Source organism: Nyctereutes procyonoides, unplaced genomic scaffold (genome assembly GCF_905146905.1).
Source record: "Nyctereutes procyonoides isolate TBG_1078 unplaced genomic scaffold, NYPRO_anot_genome, whole genome shotgun sequence".
Lineage (NCBI taxonomy): Eukaryota > Metazoa > Chordata > Mammalia > Carnivora > Canidae > Nyctereutes > Nyctereutes procyonoides.
Genome location: NW_026575146.1, coordinates 10,980,107 through 11,003,268, shown reverse-complemented (window position 1 = coordinate 11,003,268; position 23,162 = coordinate 10,980,107). Strand labels below are relative to the sequence as shown.

At 42.9% G+C, this 23,162-nt stretch overlaps 1 protein-coding gene across 4 annotated transcripts in view; it reads right to left on the bottom strand.

Moving 5' to 3' along the window:
- SCAF8 (SR-related CTD associated factor 8) overlaps positions 1-23,162 on the bottom strand; it is a 224,582-nt gene that overhangs the window by 21,884 nt on the left and 179,536 nt on the right. Inside the window, exons 22-24 of one of the 4 annotated variants that reach the window (XR_008662476.1) lie at positions 14,873-14,964; positions 14,609-14,649; positions 5,437-5,601 (exon numbers count right to left, since the gene is read on the bottom strand). The gene's annotated coding sequence lies outside the window, so the exon portion shown is untranslated. Of the gene's footprint in view, positions 1-5,436; positions 5,602-14,608; positions 14,650-14,872; positions 14,965-23,162 lie in introns of those variants that run through there. The other 3 variants (XR_008662477.1, XR_008662478.1, XR_008662479.1) reach the window with 3 other exon arrangements.

Here is a 23,162-nt window from a genome sequence, read left to right as displayed (position 1 = left end):
TAAGTATAACTTGTGTTATATGTAATTTGCTATATATTTATATATATATATATATATATATATACATATAATTTTGAGAATTTTCAAAGGTTTTGAAGGAGATGATTTTTAATAAAAAATATTTTAAAAGCTGGGCTCCTGGGTGGTTCAATTGGTTAAATATCAGGCTCTTGATTTTGGCTCAGGTCATGATCTTGGGGTCATGAGATCGAGCCCCGCAATGGCTCAGAGCTGGGCATGGAGCCTGTTTAAGATTCTCTCTCTGCCCCTCCCACCCCTGCTCAGGCTCTCCTTCTAGTAAAAAAAATTTTAAAAGCTGGCCTGTACTAGCTTTTAAAAATTGCACTCCACAGTGCTTTATGTTGGAGTTGCTGCGTTTCTCTGAGGAAGTGTGAAGCATTAGTAAAAAACAAATTTCTAAAAAGCAACTGCATCTCAAATACTGCTCTACCTCCCACACAAGCACCCATTTTTGTACTTTCTCCAGCAGTATGAGTCTAGGTTTAGTCTTTAGAAAAAAGCTTCCTCAATTAGACAAAATTAGTCATTCACCACATAGTAAGAAGGCACCAGAAAAGAGCATTCAGGATTTCTATTTCATGAGAAATGTCCAGAAAGGTCTGAAATCAGGAACAGGGACTGCATGTGACAACAAATGCCCAGGAGGACCCAAGGCAGGCTCTGGTGCCACCTGCCCAGAGTCACTTCTGAGTCCTGTAGTGGCATTTCTTCCTTACGGACACAACAGTTTGGCTGATGAAGTAAGAAGGAGTTCACATTTCTGCCATCCTTCTTGGGAAAATGCTTCCAGCTGCCCCAGGACAGGACACTTTCCTCCCTCTCACGGTCACCTGTGAAGGTTAGCTCCCCATTGACCTTGGACCGCACAGACCGCACATGGCTTTACGCAAACAATGAAGCCAAAACCTTTTTTTTTTTTACTTGTTTTAACTCAGTAATCATGACAGATGAGGTTCTCTGTGATGGGGAAATGCACATGGCAGTGCAGAAGAATCTTCTAAACCAAGGAAGAGGAACAGCACAGAATGTATGTCTCACATCTGAGGATGGGGAGGGAGCCTCCTACTGCTCACCCATGGCTCTTCATGCAAAACAAGGGTACAGTCTGTTGATGTCTTTCTGTGGGGGAAAAGGAGTTTGCATCACTTATATGGTGGCTTGCCTGTCAACCTTAATTAAAAATCTGTTGAAATTGTGTGAAGTGATCAATGGCTGAGTAAAACGGCTTCATGGTAGAGTTCTCTCCTGGATATAAAATTGATCAAGAGGATACGTGCAAGTACCTTTTTTCCCCTTAAATCCAAGATATACATAGAAACTCATAGGTCCAGGTAACTCCTTAGTTTAAAACATTTAAGTCCTATCAACTGAGCAAGAAGAATTTTTGAAACACAATAACCCTTTCATGAGTTTTGTCATGAAAAACATTCCAATGCAATTAGGGGAAATTAGCTTAAAAAACATTTTTTAGAGTGAGCATGCAAGAAGAGCATACTTGTGAGGACTGGGGAAGGGCAGAGAGAGATAGAAAAAGAGAAAGAGAATCTTAAGCAGACTCCATGCCCAACATGGAGCTTGAAGTAGGGCTCAATCTTACCACCCTGAGATCATGACCTGAGCCAAAATCAAGAGTCAGGCACTTAATTGACTAAGCCCCCCAGGGCCCTGAAATATTTTTAAGGGAGGATTCTTAGAGGTGCCTGGGTTGCTCAGTTGGTTAAGCATCCAACTCTTGATTTCAGCTCAGGTCTTATCTCAGGGTCACAAGTTCAAGGCCCAAGTTGGGTGCCACACTGGGAGTGGAGCCTCCATAAAAATAAATAAATACACACATACATACATGAATAAAGGAGGGTTCTTATAGGCAAAATAGGTAAAGGGGATTAGATATAAAATAATGGGGATGAAATAAAGTAACAGGGATGAAAAGTTCAGCATAGGAGAAATATAGTCAGTAATATTATAATAAGGGTAGGAAGACAGATGAACTGTTGGATCATTACAGTGATGCAGTACTGTACTGTTGTACACCTGAAGCTAATATAATATTGTATGGCAATTATGCTTCAATTAAAAAAATAATAAAATAATAAAGAAGGAAATTTCTTTACCTGTTATCCTCTGAAGATTTACTGCCATCCTCTGAAAGCTATTTACAAAAATAGGAAATGAATCCATATAGACTTACTATTTGGAATATAGTAGGTGTTATAAAATGAGCAGAACCATCTCTATTGCTAGAGATTGAAAAACTTAAAAAAGTTCCACCTGCCTAACTTTGTTCCCAGGGAATATTATTATGGATGATGGGAAAGGCTAACACATGATATGGCTATGGCTTTTATTTGTTCACTCATGTGGACAAGGGTGATAGGTGACTGGGTAGGATTTGTCTTTCGAAATTTTAGGTTTGAAATTTAAACAATTAGATAAGGATCCAAAAGGAACTAGTCTTAGGATGCCTGAGTGGCTCAGTCGGTTACATGTCCGACTTTTGGTTTCGGCTCAGGTAATGATCTCATTATCATGAGATTGAGCCCTGTGTTGGGCTCTGTGCCAAGCATAGAGTCTGCTTGAGGTTCTCTCTCTCTCTCTCTCTCTCTCTCTCTCCCTCTGCCCATCCTCCACTTGTCTATTGGTTTTTTTTTTTTTTGTCTTTATGTTTTAAAAATATTTTCTACATCACTCTTTCAGGAGGAGGAATCTAGAATTGAAAAGGGTGTCAATGGACTGTGGCTAAAGTACACCTATTTTAGGCAAGAGAAGACCGTCTGAGGTCAAACTATTTGTGCATTTCTATATCCTTAGCACATGGCCTTGTCCTGGGATATACTGGACACTTCTGCATGTTCAATGAATCAATACATGAATGAATCACTTAAAGTGATAAACTCAGTCACTAACAGAACAAAGACTATTATTTACTAGAAAGAAGATAAGACAAAATAATTAAAATTACAGTCTGGAGGCATAATGTACTTAAGACATGTTTCTGCTGTGTTTGTCCTGTTTCTTCTTTCTCTGTGTCTTAATCTCCTGGTGGCCGAGGAAGGTGGTATAGATAGGCAGAGGTAAAAGTACTGGCCACCACCGCAGGTATCTGCTCAGTGTGTTCACATTGACAAAAAAGGTGCACGAAGATCATTAAGTCTAAGTGCTCACACTGCAGGTGAAGAAAGTAAGAAACCAAATGACCCGACAAAGGTCCTTGGCCCAACCAGAGCTGAACATAAGCGATATCATATCATTATTTAATTGCTTGGGAGGGGAAGGGCTATGTGATGCCAAAGGAAACTTCATAGATCTATCTGATATCAGCTGCCTACCCCAAATGCTGGATTAGTTTGACCAATTGATTGATTCCTTTTGTGTTGGTTTTAATGAGAAAAGCTCAAAAAGAATACTTCTTTTTTTAGAGCGTGTGTCTGGGTGTGTGCATGTGCATGCGTGTGCATGCATGTGCATGCACAAGCAGGTGGGAGGGGCAGAGGGAAAGAGAGAGAGCATTCCAAGCAGGCTCCATGCCTGGTGCAGAGCCTAACGTGAGGCTTGATCTCATGACCCTGAGATCGTGATCTGAGGCAAAATCACGGGTGGAACACTTAACTGATAGAGCCACCCAGGGGCTCCTCAAGAATAACAGTCTAAATTTTACTCTGAACTAAATGACTGAGGGAGTCCTTGCCAGAAATGCATATGTCTGATCCCAACTCCTGAGATTCTAATTCTGGGGACCTGAACTGAAGCTAAAAAGTGGGAATTTTTACAAACACACGCAGCTGATTTGGACGTAGAAACTACATTGGGACACAGTCTTAAAGAAAGTGCCTTAGCTCAGCCAACAACTAATGCAACACTTGTGGGAAGTCCACTGACTGATTTATGAAGCTGTTCAAATGACGCATGACACGTGGAAGTAACATGTGCATATCATGCTTTGAAGAATACAGCTGTATCATCACTATTAGAGAGATATATTCAATTATATGTAATTAGATGCTGCTGACAAGTGCTATATCCAACACCATTTATTTTGCTTAACTGTCTGACACTTCGTGAAAGTTGAATTCACTTCCCAAGACCAAGCTGAATTCTGTGCTCTTAGCATGACAGAGAGACCGAGATGCAACACAAACACTTCAGAAGATCCTTGAGAAAAGGAGCCAAGCGGGTTAGTTCTGCTCACGACCGCATCCCAGCACCCCACATTTCTTGCACACTTAGTAGGTGCATGGAAAATAGACTCTTACAAATTAACCCAATACAAAGGGATATGAAACAGTGTGGACACTTGGGTAATGCCTCTGTATATGTAAATGCCAAATAGTTGCAATTATAAAATTGGTGAATCCTTTCTTAGAAAAATAATTGATACGTTTGAGAGGGAAGGAACTATAAGTCTGGGAGGAAATGGAAGGCAAAGAAATCCAGTGCTGGAGGGGAAATTGGATCTTTTTCCCTGGGATCAGTCTATGTTTCTGATTCCCTAAACTTTCCATTATTCCAAACCACAAGTTTCTGCAAGGCTCAGTGTATTTTAATTAAACCCCAGTGATGAACACAGACTTGCCAAGCTTCGTGCTGGTTTGTACCACTGTGCTTCAAAGCAGGGTTGAGAGAAAACAGTGAGAAGGGGATAACACCTGCACACTCGTGGGGAGCTTGCATCACCCTCACACAAAACAGAATCGCAGAATGACGGGGTTAAGAATGACCCTGAGTGTGTGTAATGGCTCTTAGCAATAATCCTTCCCCTGTGTTCCAGAATCGGCATTCTGTTCTCTACTTGCCTGTTTTGTGTTCACAGGCAATAGTCTGTCTGTGTGACTCAGGCTATGAAAATGCTTCATTTGGCAGCTGACGTGGGCATTCCCCACTCCAGCCTCAGCACAGGCCAGGGGAAACAAGGCCAGCAGAGTCAGCGTCCCCTGCTGCCGCCTCTAATGGTCCCGGTGACCTGTGCCAATGGCCCCAGTGGAAGGTGGAGGCTGGAAGGGAAAGTGTGGCCTGAGCTAAACTCTTCTCAGAGAGGCAGCCTTTTAAAGTGGGTGGGCTTGACTGGGAGATGGTCTCTCTTTCTTTCTTTTTTCTTTCTTTCTTTATTTCTTCCTTTCTTTCTTTCTTTCTTTCTTTTTTCTTCTCTTTTTCTTCCTTCCTTCCTTCTCTTCCTTCCTTCCTTCTTTGTTTCTTTGTTTCCTTCCTTCTTTTCTTTCTCTATTTTTTCTTTCTTTTCTTCCTCTTCCCGTTTTCTTTCTTTCTTTCTTTCTTTCTTTCTTTCTTTCTTTCTTTCTTTCTTTCTTTCTTTCTTTCTTTCTTTTTCTCCTGCCTTCCATCCTTCCTTCCTTTCTTCCTTTCATTCTTTTTCCTTTCTTTTCTTTTTCCCTCGATCCCTCCCTCTCTCCGCCCCTCCTTCTTTCCTTCCTTTCTTTCTCTGTGGGTGTCTTGTGAAAATGAAAGGATCAAAAATTTCAAAGAAATATTCCACTGGCAGAGATTTCTGTGAACAGCGTTGGCCATTCCCCACATCTGTCACTCTGACCAGCTTGGCCCTTTGCGTCGATGTGGGAGACACAGGTGCTCCTATGAAAAAGTACGAAGAAACACAGAGAAAATTCACCCACTAGCCCTTACAGGATAGCAGCATGTATACACTCATTTGCAAAACATCACCCGATGGGAACCTATAGGGTCCGTTCAGATCATGCACACGACACGCCAGTACCAGACAGCATCCTTGGCACCATGTAACACCCACAGGGGTTGGCAAGATAATCCTGGTTCAGGACATTGAACCATATTATACCTGAAATACATACTGCGAAATGATTTGTGGACTCTGAACTCAATTATGACATTCACCAACTCTGCCAAGTTTATCAGGTAAATAGGGGGAAGAAATAGGTAGTTTAAATTTAAAACACTTCAGGTTTTTGGACAATTACCTCCTAAAATGGGCCCAGAAACTAATTTTCAGTCTGCACACGTTCATTTCACAAAGAAGGGCGGGTCTCAGCTAGCAGCCATCCCAGGACTGATAGTCCCGAGGGACACACCAGAACCTGGATGGTGACAGTGCAGCCTGAGGGCCACAGAGTTAAAGTCCAGGAGGTAAGCTGATATCTTCATTGTAGTCCAGGTCAGCATTTGCTGATGAGTTTTAAACAGGAATTCAAGATTTGGAGACAGCTCTAGGCCTGCATTTCCATGTTTCGAAGTCATTTTGCTCCTGAGTGGCCATCATCTCAAATCATCCTCAGCGTCCCCGTGCTGCCATCTGTGAACAGGTGCACTGAATGGTAGCAGGTAAATGCCAAGCGCTCAGCCCAGAAAACTGTCATCTGAATGATTTACATGCACGCCTTGAGCCCCATCAGGCACTAAAGAGATGTATCTTCACTAATAAATCTCACATTTGTCAACATTAATTTAAGGCACTCTGAGTTGGCAGTTAGGAGCATTCTTTTCAATATGCCGCCAACTTTGCTTCTATTAAATCTTTAGGAGAATATATTACCAACTTCTGGGAAGTACCATTTCCAAGAAGCTGAGCTGGAGCAGGTTGAGGAATTAGCAGTGTAAAGCTGCCTATCCCAAACGTGATCAGACCATGGATACATGTGTGATCAGCAAGTCATGGCCTACAAGGCCTCCCTGGTAGTCTCTGCCCAACTGCAACCACTGAGATGGCTCAGGCTGCCCTGCAGATTGTGCCACTCTGGGAGGAGGACCGAGAAGCACTACTGTGACAGAGGACAGTTCAGAGTGTGTGCTCAGAGCAGGCTATGAAATGAAGAAGAAATTCCTGGACCATGAAATCTTGAAGCTCATAATCCAGCTGAAAAAGAAGTGGTGCCCATGAGAAGACGAGCAACACTGCAGAGCAGCAGGTGACCGTGTACCAAAATATGGGACAGAACTTCGAGTAGGGAGGGAGATCATGTTGGAGGGTTAGGCAAGGTGGTGCTGAGTCAAGCTAGAGGCCCAAGAGCTGCAGGTGAGGAGGAAGGGGCCCATGAGAGTCATCAGGAAGGACAATGACTTGATGTAGAGGTCATGGTGGGACATGGAGTGCCCCGAAGGTCAAGCTGGCAATTGGTCTGTACTCTGGGCAACTCAGAGCACCAAAGTTTTCTAAAGAAGGGGGAAGAAGAAACCAAAGTTTTATAAAGATTGATACAGAGGCTGTGTTATATTGGAAGGCAAAGCAGAAGCCTGGTGGCAGACAGAGCCATTAGGACGTTGTAGTTATCAGCTAGGCCCATGGATTTGAATGACAGGTGTGTCCTCCCCCATGTGCTCAAGGTGATCCACTAAGACAGTGGGAAGAAAATATGGGAATTCTTATTTACATTTATTTTTAAAATTCCCATATTTTTAGCGCATATTTTATGTATTTTAAAGTTTAATAGAAACTGCTTATGTCACCAACTGACAGGTGTCCTTGCCAAGTTCATGTGCTGAAGCTCTAACCTCATTTTTTTTTTAAGATTTTATTTATTTGTTGGGGTGAGGGGAGAGCACAAACGGATGAGTAGCAGGCAGAGGGAGAGGGAGGAGCAGGCTCCCCCTTCAGCAGGATCAGGACCTGAGCAAAAGACAGATGTTTAACTGACTAAGCCACCCAGGTGCCCCAAAGCTCTAATCTTTAATGTGATTGTATTTGAAGATAGGAGGTAATAAAGGCTAAACAAGCTCATAAGGGTGGAGCCATATTTTGATAGGACTGGTGTCCGAATAAAAAGAGAAGAGACACCATATCTCTCTCTTTCTCCTCTCTCCTGCACCCCTAGCCCCCCCACCCCACCCCTGCACACACACAGAAGAGCCCATGTAAAGACACAGTGAGAAGGTAGCTGTCTATAAGCCAGGAAGAGAGCTCTCACCAGAAACCAACCATGATGGCACTTTGATCTTAGATTTCTGGCCTCTGGAATTGTGCAAAAATAAGTTTCTGTTCTTGAGGCCACCCAGTCTGTGGCAACACCAATAGAGATAACATATGAGAGATAGCATATAAACAATTGAAAACTGGAAGAGTGAATTATATCTCAAATAAAAAAATCTTTTAAAATTTGAGGTCCATATATGAACCTATTTTATTAATGTGCATGATCCAAAGAGTTTGGAGGGGAATGCTCTAGGTGCTAGGGGCCTGAGTTGAGATGACAGTGGGTGTCAAGAGCTGCTTCAGAGGGAAGATAGAAACTCAGTCAGCCACTGGATGTAGGAAAGGAAAGAAAAAGAAGTATGGATATAATCTCTGAGATTTTCAGTCTAGGAACCAGGGGGAGCTCTCTGTATCCCTGGCAGAGAAGGGATGGTAAGCCTTGATCCCACAGGAGGATCAGAGAAGCTCACAGACCACAACGGCTGGTGGAATTCCTTGTGGAATGCCCACAGAATGACAAAGAGAAATATCACCAGAGCGGTGAAAGGAAAATGGGAATTTCAGGGCCACAGAAGTCAAAAGAAGAGAGATTTTCAAGGAGGAGGATAGTTTGGGCCACAGCATCAGGGAGGTCAATGGCAATGACCTGAGAAATACTGTTTGGAATTGCAGGAGGTCATTGAAAACTTTTAGGAAGTGAATTCATGGAGGGAAGAGGGTGCGCATTGGATGGTAGGGGGTTGAGAAAGGACAAATCGAGAGGAAATTAAGGCAGTACGTAGTGTTTGGATTTCAACCATGAAAATGTCAGTATCAGAGTCAGAACTGGGCAGAGTGGGAGGCTATAATGTGCAAGCTTTTCCCTTCATCTACACACAGATTAGCAGTCTGGAAATTTCTTCCAAATTTCACATTTTATTGGATAGTTAAATGTCAGAAGATCTAACATGAATGGTGGGATGAAATGGTGGGAAGAAGTTGGAGTTCATTTGGGCATCAGTTTTAGGGTCTCACCCGCCAGCACTTGGACACCCAGGAGACCATCCATTTCAGTATTCTGGCTTTGCCTGGGTGGAAGTGTTTACCATCCATTTCCCAGGTGTCCAAATGAATTCAAAGTCACACGTGTGAACTAACTGATGCCATAAAATTCTTTGAAATCCACAGATGGAAGGTGCCATTTAAATAGAGTATTATCAGCTAATTGTGGTGCACCCTGAACAAACCAGATTCTCCCAGAAAATAAATCGTGTCCTGGGAATAAATTCAGTAATTTTGGAAACAGCATTAAACATTTTAGGTGAGGGATCCCTGGGTGGCACAGCGATTTGGCGCCTGCCTTTGGCCCATGGCGCGATCCTGGAGACCCGGGATCGAATCCCACATCGGGCTCCCGGTGCATGGAGCCTGCTTCTCCCTCTGCCTGTGTCTCTGCCTCTCTCTCTCTCTCTGTGACTATCATGAATAAATAAATAAATAAATAAATAAATAAATAAATAAATAAGTAAAAAAGTAAAAAAAAAAAAAAGCATTTTAGGTGAAAAAGCAGTAACAACTGATAATGCATCACTAGCCAATTCTATCTCTAGAATTATCTTCCTAGTTCCACATCCTTGGACATTTCTGACCTCTTACAGAACATTTACATCTATCTGGTAGAAACATTGATTCCCAGGGCTAGAGGGATCTCCTAGTCCAGCCACCCCTTTACTCATTTAATCTGCTAAATCTCTTGTCATGTTCATCTCTGCTTACTTACTCTTCTCTTCCTGTATTTTTGTGCATCATTTTAAAATTGAATCCTACTAGCAAGGCCCCAGATTTTCTGGAATAACAGTTGAAAACTATTAATGGAAATGTGTGTGCAACCTACCCAATGGTTTTTGTGCATGGTGACTTGCCTGAATTTGGCAAATAAAACATGACACGGCTGTAGGGTCATGTGGCTTGTATATACCCTCAGAGAGTTGTACAACTGGTCACTGAGTGTTAGGTAATGAGGTCCTCTTTAGATCCATGAGCTCTGATGCTACAATATAGGTTCCTGGCTTAGGCCATTCATGAACTACTAGTATCAGAGCATGACAGGTTAGAACAAGCTAATGATGGGGCTCAGGGCTGGCTCCCTGTCCTGAGCTTAGCTTTCTCTTGCCTTGATGGTCCGATGGACTTGCCAGTGTCTCTGGTTATAAGAGGGAGGGGCAGAGTGTGGATGGCTCAGAATAATTGCTGGAAAAACAGATCACAGTAGCATCTGCATGAGGGATACCTCAAGCTGGACTTCTACCAGGAAGAGAAGACAGTGACAGGAGGAAAGACAGGAGCCGTATGAAATAAGGACTCATGGAAATATGTCTTGGCTAAGGTAAGGGGGGAAGGGTGAAGTGCAGAAATAAAAGAGAGAAACACTCAGAGATTACTCAAGATGTGCCTCCAGACAGTCTCTTTCCATACTTGGACTCTCCAGGCAGACATCCAGTGGATGTTTGAAGAGAGCCTTTTATAAACCCTCAAGTATGTGTATGCATGCTTGGGGGCAGATGGTTGCAGGCAAGTGTGTACATGTGTGCTTGTATGAGTGCCTGTGTGTATGTGCATGTTTATAAGCTAGGGCTGCCCATTGGGTAGGGTGGGTGGCACTTGTCTGTTTATTCTCTACTGGCTCAGATTTCAGGTGAGGGGAAACGTATAGGTGAGGCTGGAATGAGGAATGGACTAAGTGTGAAGCCAGGGATCTACCCCTACGTGCACTCTTGAAATCTCTCTTAGAGTTCAAAGAGGTAACAAAAAGTGTATGCACCCAGTGTGAGTTAGACACACATGAAAACATATACCCAACTATTTACCTTCTGGAATTTTCCAGCACAAGTTAGGAAGCTAGTCCTAACAGTGTGGCAACAGAGAACATAAAATGTTTAAGCTATGTTCTCTCAGCAGGCACGGGAAAATGGTTTATCTTGGGTCCATGGGCAGCCATTGAAGCAAGGAGAAAGTACTAGAAGGAAGAGCCATCCAAAACAAAAATTTCAAGGTCACAGAGAATTCTTCTTCTCATCCAAACACAACAGAATCTCATGAATGTCAGACCATGAGCACAGGCTGGGAAATTCCACAGAAATGGAATTCTCTTGATGTGAATTCTTCTTACCAGAGCTTTAGTTCAGAGAAGTTTTCACCTCAAATTTATCTGTGAGGATCACACAGGAAGCAGCTCAGGGGTGCTCTTAAAACTAGAGCACTTCATGGAAAGCACGCAAAATTGACAACCAATCTCACCTTACCTGAAACCAGTCATTTTTTACTGGTAATGGCATTTGACAGAAAAGAACTCATCTCCAAGGAGACTATTTTCATTTTACCCCAGTATTTGACTTTGATATTTATATAAAATTCAAAACCAATACAATTTAAAAGAGCTCGTTCAAAAATAGAAATTCAGGCAAAGTGTAGCCCCTCCCAAATAGTGACAAAAAGGCACATCCTTCTCAAACGACCTCAAAAATCAACTTGTTTGGGGGGAAAGTACTTATATTTTTTCTATTAAAAAATTATTGAATAATCTCGATTCCCAAGAATTGTTTAGATCTGTTGCTCAGAAACATTGATATGCCTTAAGAGACTATCAAAGCTCAGTATAGGATATGTCTACACCGACGATTCTCTTCCCTAAGTCCCCATATTACTTACTATACTTTGGACAATGTACCGATATTTAATTAGAATTTTTGTGCCTGGCAAACTCTCTACCTCCAATCTTCTACCTCACTGTGAAGGGCTCAGAGCAGAGGGCCTACCCTCTTCATCCTTTGATTCCTCTAGAAACCAGGTGAATTCCTTGAAGAAAGCAGGTATTCCATAAATGTCTGGAGAGGGTGTGGGAAATATGTTAGATGTGGTAGGTTGGGATCAGGTTACATGGCACTTTGGGATCTAGACAGAAGAACTTGGACTTGATCCATCACTGGCCAGAAAGAGCTGCTTACAATTTTTGAGCAGAGGGTGATATGAAAATTGTACTTCAGTCCTGCATTGGGGCACCAGGGTGGGAATCTAGTGTGGAAGATGTTGCTGGAGGCAATAACCATAGAGATTAAAGGCAAATCTAAAGTGTTCTTAAAGAGAAGAACTTGGTGACATTTTCAAGGGGATGGAGGACGTGAATATGTCCATAGTGGCTGTAGTTATGAGATCAGATGGCTCAGAGATCTCTCCTAACAGACATTGGGATGCAGACGTTGGGGCTATAAGGTTGGTTGGTCACATTGAAACTGAAAAGATCCTCCCGCCAAGCTAAATGGTCAGACAACAATTTTAACTCAGAAAAGGAGTCAGGGCTAGAGATTTGAATCTAGAAGTCACACTTGCCATGACTTCTCTGAGGAGAAAGATATCACTGGAAGAAAAGTAGTGAGTTCCTGGGCATGCCCTCAATCCACCTAGTGGGTGGGGAGAGAGAGATCTGCCTTCCAGGAGCTAAGGAAACCAGGTAAGTCTCCTCAGGTGAGTAGAGGGAGATCTTCCAGATGAAACGGAGGGGGAGGGGACAGAGCAGCAGGATATCAACAGTGACAGCCTTGAAAGAAAGGAAAAAGAGAATGAAATGTGAGGAAAGACATGGCTTTTTGCTTTTTTTTTTTTTTTTTTTAAGGAGGTCATTCATGGCCAGTTAAACACCAGCAGAATGGTGGGAGCAAACATCTTCACATGGCACGGAATTGTAAAGTGCAGGGGTCGGGGGTGCTTCGGTCTGAATGCCTCCAAGTTCTTTTATTGGAATCCTAACCTCAAGGTATTAAGAGGGGAAGCCCTTGGGAGGTTATTGGGTCATGAGGGTGGAGCCCTCCTGATTAGGATTAGTGTCCTTACAAAAGAGACCTGGGAGAGCTAGTTTGTTCCTTGGACAGTATGGGGAGCACTGAGAAGGCGACATTGTGAGGAAGCAGGCACTTGCCAAACACAGATCTGTGGTGCCATGACCTTGGACTTCTCGGCCTCTAGAATTGTGAGAAATAAAAGTGTGTTGTATAAGTCATTGAGTTTATGCATTTTTGCTACAGCAGCTCAAACTAAGACAGGCTTTAAAGGAAACTAAAAAGGGCTTCAGAGATCTCTAAAAGGCCTCTATGCTTAGAAGCATCTGGAATCAAAGCAGTGGTGATACCTTCCTAGCCTGGCAATTCTACTGTTTAATGAAGAATAACTGAAGAAACTCTGAGATTTTATGAAATATTATATTTCCATTCAGCTTCCTTCAGCCAAATGTTCTAAAATTTCCAGAAAAGATCCGTTACCAACAAATCATTGTTGCAATTTGCATGGCACTAATCTTCAAGGGAAAACACACAGTTTCATTGAGCTTTGTCTTTAGTAAATAATGGTGATAGACAAAACGTATGTATAGCTCTTACCACGTACCTGGCACTGTCTCTAGTACTTCCTATGCACTTGACCCACACAAACCCTGGAATATTTCAGGGAAGTAAGACAGGAGATGGAGTCTAACACAGTCAGAGAGTGATAGAACTGGGACTAGAAACTGGGGAGTGAGTCTCTAGGGACTGCGCCCTCACCACTATGCTATATCGCCTCAAGAGTGAGGGAATCCTTGACACGCCTGGGTGGCTCAGTGGTTGAGTATCCGCCTTTGGTTCAGGTAGTGATCCTGGGGTCCTGGGATTGAGTCCCACATTGGGCTCCCCACAGGGAGCCTGCTCTCCCTTTGCCTATGTCTCTGCCTCTCTCATGAATAAATAAATAAATCTTTTTAAAAAAGAGTGAGGGAGGGATGCCTGGGTGGCTCAGTGGTTGAGCATCGGCTTTTGGTGCAGGGTGTGATCCTGGAGTCCCAGGATCAAATCCCACATCAGGCTCCCTGCATGGAGCCTGCTTCTCCCTCTGCCTGGTTCTCTGCCTCTCTCTCTTTGTGTCTCTCATGAATAAATAAATAAAATCTTAAAAAAAAAAGAAAAAAAAAAACGAGTGAGGGAGTTGTTGACTAGCAGGAGGGAGAGAAAAGTAAAAGTGTAATATGAACATGATGTGGTGAGTGCAGGATGGAGATGTGTGCTGGGACCATGGAGAAGGCTGCAACCTGGTACAGTGGGTCCCAGAAAGGCTGCCCAGAGGTGCCATCAGATGAGGGAGTCTTGCAAGGTAGGGAGGGAAAGAGGCTGGAGGTCACATCAGAGCAAGGGAAGGAGGGAAAGAAGAGGCTGGAGGTCACATCAGGTAAAGAAAAACAAGAGCAAAGACATGGAGGGACCCAACACATGATGGGAGCAAGGGTGAGGAAGGGATGTGAGAGATGAGGCTGGGGCGGGGGTGGAGATTGCATCATAGAGCCCTTGAAAGCCAGATTGGGAGGCTGGGTTGACTCCTGTGGGAGATGGGAGCCATTCAGGGACATTCTCAGGAAAGAGACACAGTGGGACAAGCATCTTGTTTTCTGGGGAAGGTAGGGTAGGTCATCGAGACTGATGGAAGGGTCAACACAATGGGTGAGATGAGCATGGGAGAAACAAGCTAAGAGAAGACTCTTGCTTCTTTTAGTCTCTATATGAGCCCCCGTGTCACTGCCCCCCCCCCCCCCCGTTGTATGGAAGCTGAATACATGTTCATTTTGAAAACAATAAAGGTAAGGGAGTCCTTCCTGACATTTTTGGGGAAGAGCTTAGCTTTTAAGTTGAACCCACTTATTACCTGAATTTCTTCTCCATCAGAGTCTCCATAGAGAGCAAGGCCTAGAGAAAGCACATGAGAAGCTTCTGATAACCTCTCCACACCAAGTATTTTATTTTTTCTAGACATCTGAAAAAATTGCGAATTTCAAACCAAGGCAGTTATAGGGGGTCCCATGCAGGTCAGACGTTCCCAATCACCCTGCTAACTTCAGGAAGGCCTGCTCATTAAGAACCTGTGAACATGTGCAGGTACCAGCTGGGAGCAATGGAATTCACCACTGACCTTCTTAAATTTAATCCAGACAGCTGAAGAGGAGCGGACTTCATATTTTGCTAGAAGTAGAAGCTCCATTATATCCTCTGAGCCATTCTGTCCTAGAAGAAAACAGGTTGGTTTGTTAAATCGCCCACATGTGAATTATCAATTCATGCCACATTAGATTAAAAGCTCACATCTCATGGGCAGGATGAAGTATAATTCAAAACAAATTATTGTGACGATTCATGCAAAAGCTTGATTTCTGAGGCTTAATATATACAGATAACAGATAACCTGACTCTTCAGCTCTCAGGTCGTAAAACACCAGTTAAAGCTTCTGCGGGACACTAGCAAGAAACTTGTTAGAGAAAAGGTTTTAGGCATCGTGCTTGATTCAGACTCTGCAACTGAGATTTAATTTAATTGGAATATTGTCTCCTCAATGGTCAACACATTCCAGCGGATATGAAATGAGGGACTCCAGAGTTTGTGTTTGGGATCACAGAATTTTGAGGACAGGTGAGATTCTCCTCATAGATGAAGAAATGGTATCTGCAGAGGCTGCCCCGCCACCAGTTACTCCTGATGGAATCAGAGGGTCACCAACCAGGGCTCTTTCTGCTACAACTGACTTAACTTAGATGTTGTGCCTCAGAAGTGAGAGCTCCCATGAAGACTTTCGATTCACAAAACACTCCGTATTTCATGGCAAGCTTAAATTTGCTTTATAATCTTTTAAAATGTGGAAGTAATTTTCATTTTAGAAATTCTAATAAGCTCAAGTCTTTACTTTTCATGGTGAAATGAGTCCCAGGCCAGGGTAGGACAAAAAGGACTCTCCCTCGTGACCTTCCCATATTTTCAGGCTCTCCCGAAGGGTAATTTGTCCCTGGCTCCATGGCAACTCAGAAAGTTGTAAAGTACTTAAGCTGGCTGAGGCCTTAGGCTAATGGAGTTCAGACCCTCATTACACTTAAAAAAAAAAAAAAAAAAAAAAAACGGAGAACAAAAAACCAACAAGCTGCAGTGCAATCAGATGGTGAATTAACGAGAGGGCTAGTCTAGAAAAACCTAAAGAAACATATGTTAATTGAGCATCTGTTGGTGCTAAGCCCTGTGTTCTCTTCACTAAATACATGATCTCACTCAATTTTTAAAATTGCCAGGCAAGGTAGATACACATGGGAATAAAGACTCAGGCTGAGTTCTTCCCTTCAACAAATATTTACCTGAGCTTCCGCTGCATGCCAGGCACCAAATATACAAAGAGAAATAGACATACTTCGTTTCCTACCTGCAGTGAGGTCACAGTCTACAAGGGATGGGCCAGGGGGAGTCAGGTGCATTAACTAGCTTTCAGACAGAAGCTTGTGACTTGTTGGATGATCATGAAATTAATTTAGTGGGTCTTGATCAGCATTAAAAATAAATGAATGAACAAATAAAGTAGAACAGAACAACACAGAATAGAAAATATCAGCATGCATGAGGTACAGATGAGGAAATTTACTTGGATTTATGTCTGTTTATCTATATCAACAGTGTATATGTCTGTATATACTGGTTTGCAGTGTAAAATATATTTCTTTTTGTACATCGTGGTGAAAAAAAGTGTGAAAGCTCTCCAGTTTTAGAGCAAAGTGACAAGTGCCTATTAGAAGTTCACACAAAATGGTGAGGGCAAAGAGGAGTGAGTGTCTGCCTGGAGATCAGTTAGCATCTGGCCCAGGAGGGAGCTGGGAACAATTCTCACCAAGGAGAAGTTCCCTTAAGGATTGGATGCCCAAACCTAATCATGCTCAGTGTTAGGACAAGCTTGACAAGTACTGGTATGACGTTTCAGGGACTGGAAATTGAAACAAGGTAGGGGTCCCTTCTCCTGAAATGTTGGGAAGAGGATAGGAAACTCTGAAGCCAAGAGAAGGAACAATACTAGTCCCGTGTTTGTACAATGAAGGCAGGCTTGAGAAGTGGGAATGAAACCTCAAAAGATGGAAACCAGATCTAGCCCTGATTGTGAGGTGTGTGGAAACTGCTGGAAGGCCCACCAGCACCAGGTAGGTCTGGAATGAATTCCCCCCCGTCCCACTGCTGAGAGAGGGCAGGAGAGAGCCTCTGGGGTCTGGAAGACCAGGGGCTGGGAAGCCAGAGGTGGGGCCCTTCATGTGCTCTTCACCTCAAGAACAGCACCCCTCTGGGATGGCAGGTTACTGCAGTCTCCCTTATCTGGATAGAATCATTACGAAATATTCTCTTCTTTTACTAAAGCTTCCTTCAGACATATTCTAAGTACCATGTTTATCATTTGAGGGTTGGGGGCAATCCACCAGACTGCCATGCGGAGGTATTTTCTCCAGTTTTTTTTTTTAGATTTTATTTATTTATTCATGATAGAGAGAGAGAGAGAGAGAGGCAGAGACACAGGCAGAGGGAGAAGCAGGCTCCATGCCAGGAGCCCGATGCGGGACTGGATCCCGGGACTCCCACCCTGGGCCAAAGGCAGGCGCTGAACCGCTAAGTCACCCAGGGGTCCCCTTTTCTCCAGTTTTTGAGTGAGGATTCAGAGCAACAGAAATTAGACCTTCCTATAGAATAAGATGAGTCACTCACGTTGTGAGGTTCTGTGAGATGGGAATTAAGTGACTACAACATGAAGTAGCTCAGTGCGGTGGGGGGCGGGGGTCATCAAATTAATAATGTTATTTTGGTGATTTGGGTATAGCATATTTATCATTTAACAAGCAATGACATGCAATGATGTCAAGATTAATTATCATGTGTGTTATTTAATCCACATTTTCCCTTGTACAGACTTATGATCATAAAGTAGAGGTTTTTATTTTAAGTAATCTCTCCACCCAACAGGGGCTCGAACTTTCAACCCTGAGATCAAGAGTCGCATGCTCTACCATCTAAGCCAACCAAGTGCCCCCAGACTTATGACAAGAACTGGGTACTACACAAAATAAATAGCCCCCCAAAATATATAGAAAAATAACAACTAGATGTTTGTTTCCTCACCCATCATGTGTGACAGAACTATACAGAAAAACAAAGTCTTTCATAAGCTCCCCTTTACTATAGGTTATGGCTAAAGAAATATGAGCGCATGTTGAAAGGAGAAATAATTAGGGTATGAGTATTTATTCTATTAAGAACAAATTAAACAGTTCATGTAGAAGTGCTTCGTGAACTACATGGCATTCTGTAAGTATTGACCATTTTTTAGTTATTATCAATGCCAATAAGCTATTACCAAGTACAAAGTTAAAAAAAAATCAGTGCTCACAAGTAAATACAATTTATTTGGTGCTTCCTGATTATGTTTTTCACACATCTTTAGTTTTAAACCAAGGACTCAGGTTTCACTGACATTCTCAGGGGTTAACAATAAGGCAAAAAGTTAATAAATAATTGTTCTCAGGGGTTCCTGATTATGTTTTTCACACATCTTTAGTTTTAAACCAAGGACTCAGGTTTCACTGACATTCTCAGGGGTTAACAATAAGGCAAAAAGTTTAATAAATAATTGTTCTTCATAAGAGAAGGAGAGATTGACTTTGGTAAAAATTATCATCATTGCGCAGAGAGAAGCAGAGTGATTTGTCTGGCATCATACATTGGCAGAACCAGAACAGAAAGTCAGACCCCTGTGACACCAGAGCCCTTGCATTTTAATTCCTAACCTCATGATCTTGGTTGTTGGTTTGCTTTCTGCTTAGAGCCATGAGCTGTTTTCTATTCTTTGTCCAAGAATATAGATGATCATATATATATAATGATTATATATCATAATCACGCATGTCACAAAATCAACAGTATCGTAGAATGAAAAGCTCTCCCTGAACATGAGCAAGACAACTTCACCTTTTCTATCGCTAGGTTTAGATTCAAAAGATTTTTTACTCCTTAGCTTTTTTAAAAAAAATTTTTTTTGGTTTTGCTATGTTTCAATTAAAACGAGGTGTTACCGCTTTTATTAGGGGAAAAAAGTCTCAAAATAATATTTCACACAAGAAAGATAACTTTTTTTTTTTTTTTTTTTAAAGATTTTATTTATTTATTCATGATAGAGAGAGAGAGGGAGAGGCAGAGACAAGGCAGAGACACAGGCAGAGGGAGAAGCAGGCTCCATGCACCGGGAGCCCGACGTGGGATTCGATCCCGGGTCTCCAGGATCGCGCCCTGGGCCAAAGGCAGGCGCCAAACCACTGCGCCACCCAGGGATCCCAAGAAAGATAACTAAAGTGGGTGTGTTGTTGGTAGAATTTAACTTAAATAGTGTAAGTTCTACTTAAAGGTTGTTCAACAGGTAATTATTCAAGGATGGAGGAAGTATATACAGTTTTTAAAAGCAGTAAAAGATATACTCAATAGTTTTAAATGGGCAAGATTAAACTTTCTAATCTAAAGATGCACATTTGGGCGGTAAAACTATTAAAAGTTAAACAAATGCAAGGAAGGGATTAGCACAGAAGTTCAGCTGAAGACTGGTTACTTGTGGGAGAGGTGGGGGGGCGGTCTGTGATTGGGGTGGGACACACAGAAGAGGCTTGTGGGGTAGCAGAAAACTTCTATTCCTTGACTGGGGTGGTGTCCGCTTACAGTAATTCATAAACCCATGCACTTGATTTGTGGGGCTTTCTGTATCTGCAGGATTTTTTTTTCCTTTTAGACTAAAGGGATTTACATAAATAAATCATTTGTTTAAAACTGTAACTAACAATACAATGATCAATTACTTACTTGTTATTCTCAGGTCTGGTAGGACAAAGAGAATGAGAATGAAAGCCCATGCTCCCTTTAGGTTTTAATCAAGTTCAGAGCAGCTCAGCATTTCCTGTCCCAATAGGCTTGGTCAAGATAAACCCCAGGCAAATTCTGCTAAGCAACAGACCAGGGCCAGCAGTCCCATTTACAGCAGAGTACCTGGGTCTGGGCTCCCAGCCAGCCCGGCAAGGGCCTCTGCTGTACCTCCTGGCCTGGCTCCATGGACGAGGAAAGAAAGCACACTGCCGGGGACACAAGCCACGGCTCTGCGATTCTGGTTCTCCAGACTCTCCCTGCGCTCCTGTTTCTGCAGCTGAATAAAATGCTTCGCCCCCTTCTGTTTATTTGCACAGAGGGCTGTTTAACATAGGGGCACAGAGGGCGGGGGGCGGGGGGGAGCCACCACCATGTGGACTAGAATGATTTCCAATCACAATAAACACGCCCAAAGAGGGAGGGAAATGGCAAGTGATATACTTCCTTTCTAACATTCTTTAAAATAAATGCACGACCCTGGAGGGGGCAGCCTGACATGCTTCCACTGGATGAGTAAGTGTGGAGAAGCGCAGGGCTCTGTGCGCACTCCCTGCTATGCCAGGCTCCCAAGGGCCCGAGTCCGCGGAGCCGGGCCACGAATGCCAAGTCTCCTGGGCTGCTGGGAAACTCGAGGGGCTCCCAACTCTTCCAGGGGCCCTTGGCGCTCGACCTCGGGGAAGATACTCCTCCTTGACACATTCTGCAAAGCCTCCTGCACCTTCTAACGGAGCCCGGAGAAAGGCTGGCATGATCAGACACCCCAGCCCCAACAGGCCACAGCTGGGCGCAAGCCAAACCCCGGTTCTGGTTGGTAGTCACATTTTGAAACTATTTCCCCTGAAGCATGTGAGCAAAATCCACACAAATTTTAGGTAACATATAATTGTTGAGAAAGGATATAAGGGATTATATTTTCTTCATCTGCTTCTATGGATTCATCCCTTTGAAGGGCTAAGTCCACGTGTCATTCTGCATGACTCACTTTGAACAGCAGGCAGGGACACTGAGCACCACGGCACAGGACACGTTACACACTGTGAAGCCTTAAAACAACCGCCAACAAGAAGGTGAGTTCTCCCATTGCTGTCAGACCGGAGTATAAGAGCATAACCTCTCACATCCCGTGAAAGGAGAAAAGGTTCTCTCATTTTCAATATGAAAAGATACCCTAACCCACCACACACTGAACTCACCCACCACACATTGAACACCAATGATCTGGCCATAGAAGGGCTCCCATCTGATGATTAAACCTTGCAAGTCTATCAAATTCCCATCTTAGCTTATTTATTTTTGTTCAAAGCAACAGTCTATGGATATGTTGTGCTGAAGCATAAGAGGGATATATATAATAGCTTTACAGGGTGATCTGTTGCTATTATTACTGGTGCCCTCTAGGGTTGCGCAGTGCACAACCTGTGAAACTACATATGGCAGCCCTGATTACACTTAACAGCATCAGAATATACTTTTTACTTATACATTTGCATATTATGCATACTATAAAGGTAATATTGATATTACATACACTGTATAAATCTGTTCGTTCTATTACAGACCCATGGAAATCCTATTGGTTCATCAACTCTTATTCACTAAGATTTGTTATTCTAAACCAACATTAATAAGCTAATTGTGTTTAGTGCCTAAGTGTCAGGTTCTTCTTCATTTAAATTTTTGGGTATAAATCTACCTGAAAGTCAGACTTAGTTTCACCTGTTCAACTAAGTAATTGATTTTCCCTCCTTATTCCATTGGTCACCCAAACTGGTGCTGGATTCTAATTCTACTTTATAAATCTCTCTCAAGTCTCCACCCTCTCAAGCCTTCTAATATCTCCTCCAGACCATTACAGTAGTTTTTCAATTGGCCTTCCAACTTCCGGTGTCTTGCATCTCAATCTGTCACATTATATATTTTTTAAAGATTTTATTTATTTATTCATGAGAGAGGCAGAGACATAGGCAGAGGGAAAAGCAGGCTCCCTGCGGGGTGCCTGATGTGGGGCTCGATCCCGGGACTCTGGGATCACACCCTGAGCCAAAGGCAGATGCTCAATCACTGAGCCACCCAGGGGTCCCACAATCTCTCACACTGTAGCAAGAATTTCTTCCTCAAACACAGGTTTAGATCACTCTGTTTTAGAACATGCAGTGGCTCTATATTCCCCCAAGAGCTGAAGTCCAGACAAGTCTCTGTAGTATGTGACCAGTCTGTAGTCCAATCAGCTCATCAGCTTGGGTTCAAATGACTTCCAATACCAACCAACATCCACTCAGGCATTCATTCCATAAGAATCCATTGGGTCCTCTTAAAAACACAGTGGGATGGAGGTGTTATCTAACGTTACGTTGATGACCATTTTGCAATATATGAAGGTATCAAAGCAATACATTCTAAATTTACACAATGTTATGTATCAATTATACCTCAATAAAGCTGGGAAAAAATAAAGTTACCAATGAAGATGTCTTAAAAACGTACACACAGTAGGATTCAGAAGACCTGAAGAAAAGTAGTAAGAGCCCTTCCCAGACCTTGGGGTGTAAATACTTTGGCAGGAGATATCAACATGTAAATAAGCAATTATAATCGACCACGGTGAGTGCAATTTGGCTGCAATCTGCTGTGCCAATCTCATATCCCGTGAACTCCCCCTCATTCATTTTTCCTGTATTCTAACCATGCTGAATTTTTTGCTATCCAAAAACATGCCAGGTTCTTTGATACCTACATGTCTTAATTTCTTTACCATTTACACTTCTTTACTCAGCAAATCTCTATTCACTTTTCAAGACTCTGCCCAATATCCCCACCTCTGTAAAGCTTCCCTGATGCTCCTAGGCACAAATATTTCCTTCTTTTTTTAGGGCTGCCTATTCTTGATTTATACCCCCACCATAGCAAGCTCTTATATTGTGCTGCAATCATTTAAGTGTCTCTCCTCTCTGCTACACCGAGGACAGCCCCTATATTTTAAGGAGCTGTGACTTCTCCTGCTCCTCTCCTACTACTTGGCACACTAAGTCCAGCAAAGGAAAACCAGGCCCCTGGGGCAAGGGACTGGAGCCACTTCCCATCCAAAGCAGTCACTCCTTTCGTCCTGCATCAGCCCCTGTTTCATTCCTGGAAGACTATTTCCTCCCCAGTGTGAGGAAAGATGTTCTCTGGGTGGCTGAGCCCAGCCCTGGCCCCAGAGGGCTGCAGTCCCACTGAGGTAGAGGTAGGAGGAGCACAGGGAAGGACTGCCAAACTCATAACAAAGTTAATTTACTGGGCTGCCCTGCACAGCAAAGGGTTCCCTGCAGCTAACTCCAGTATCTCTGTTTCTTCAGTTCGGTAACTAAGATTCTGGGTTCCATGGATGTGGTTCCATGGATGTGGTTTCTGGAAGTGGTTACCTTTGCCTGAGGCCAATATATTAAGGCAACTGGAATAAATATGAAAAAGAAATGAGGAATCATACCTGAAATTAAATACAAATTCCTTCCTTCCTTCCTCCTTCTTT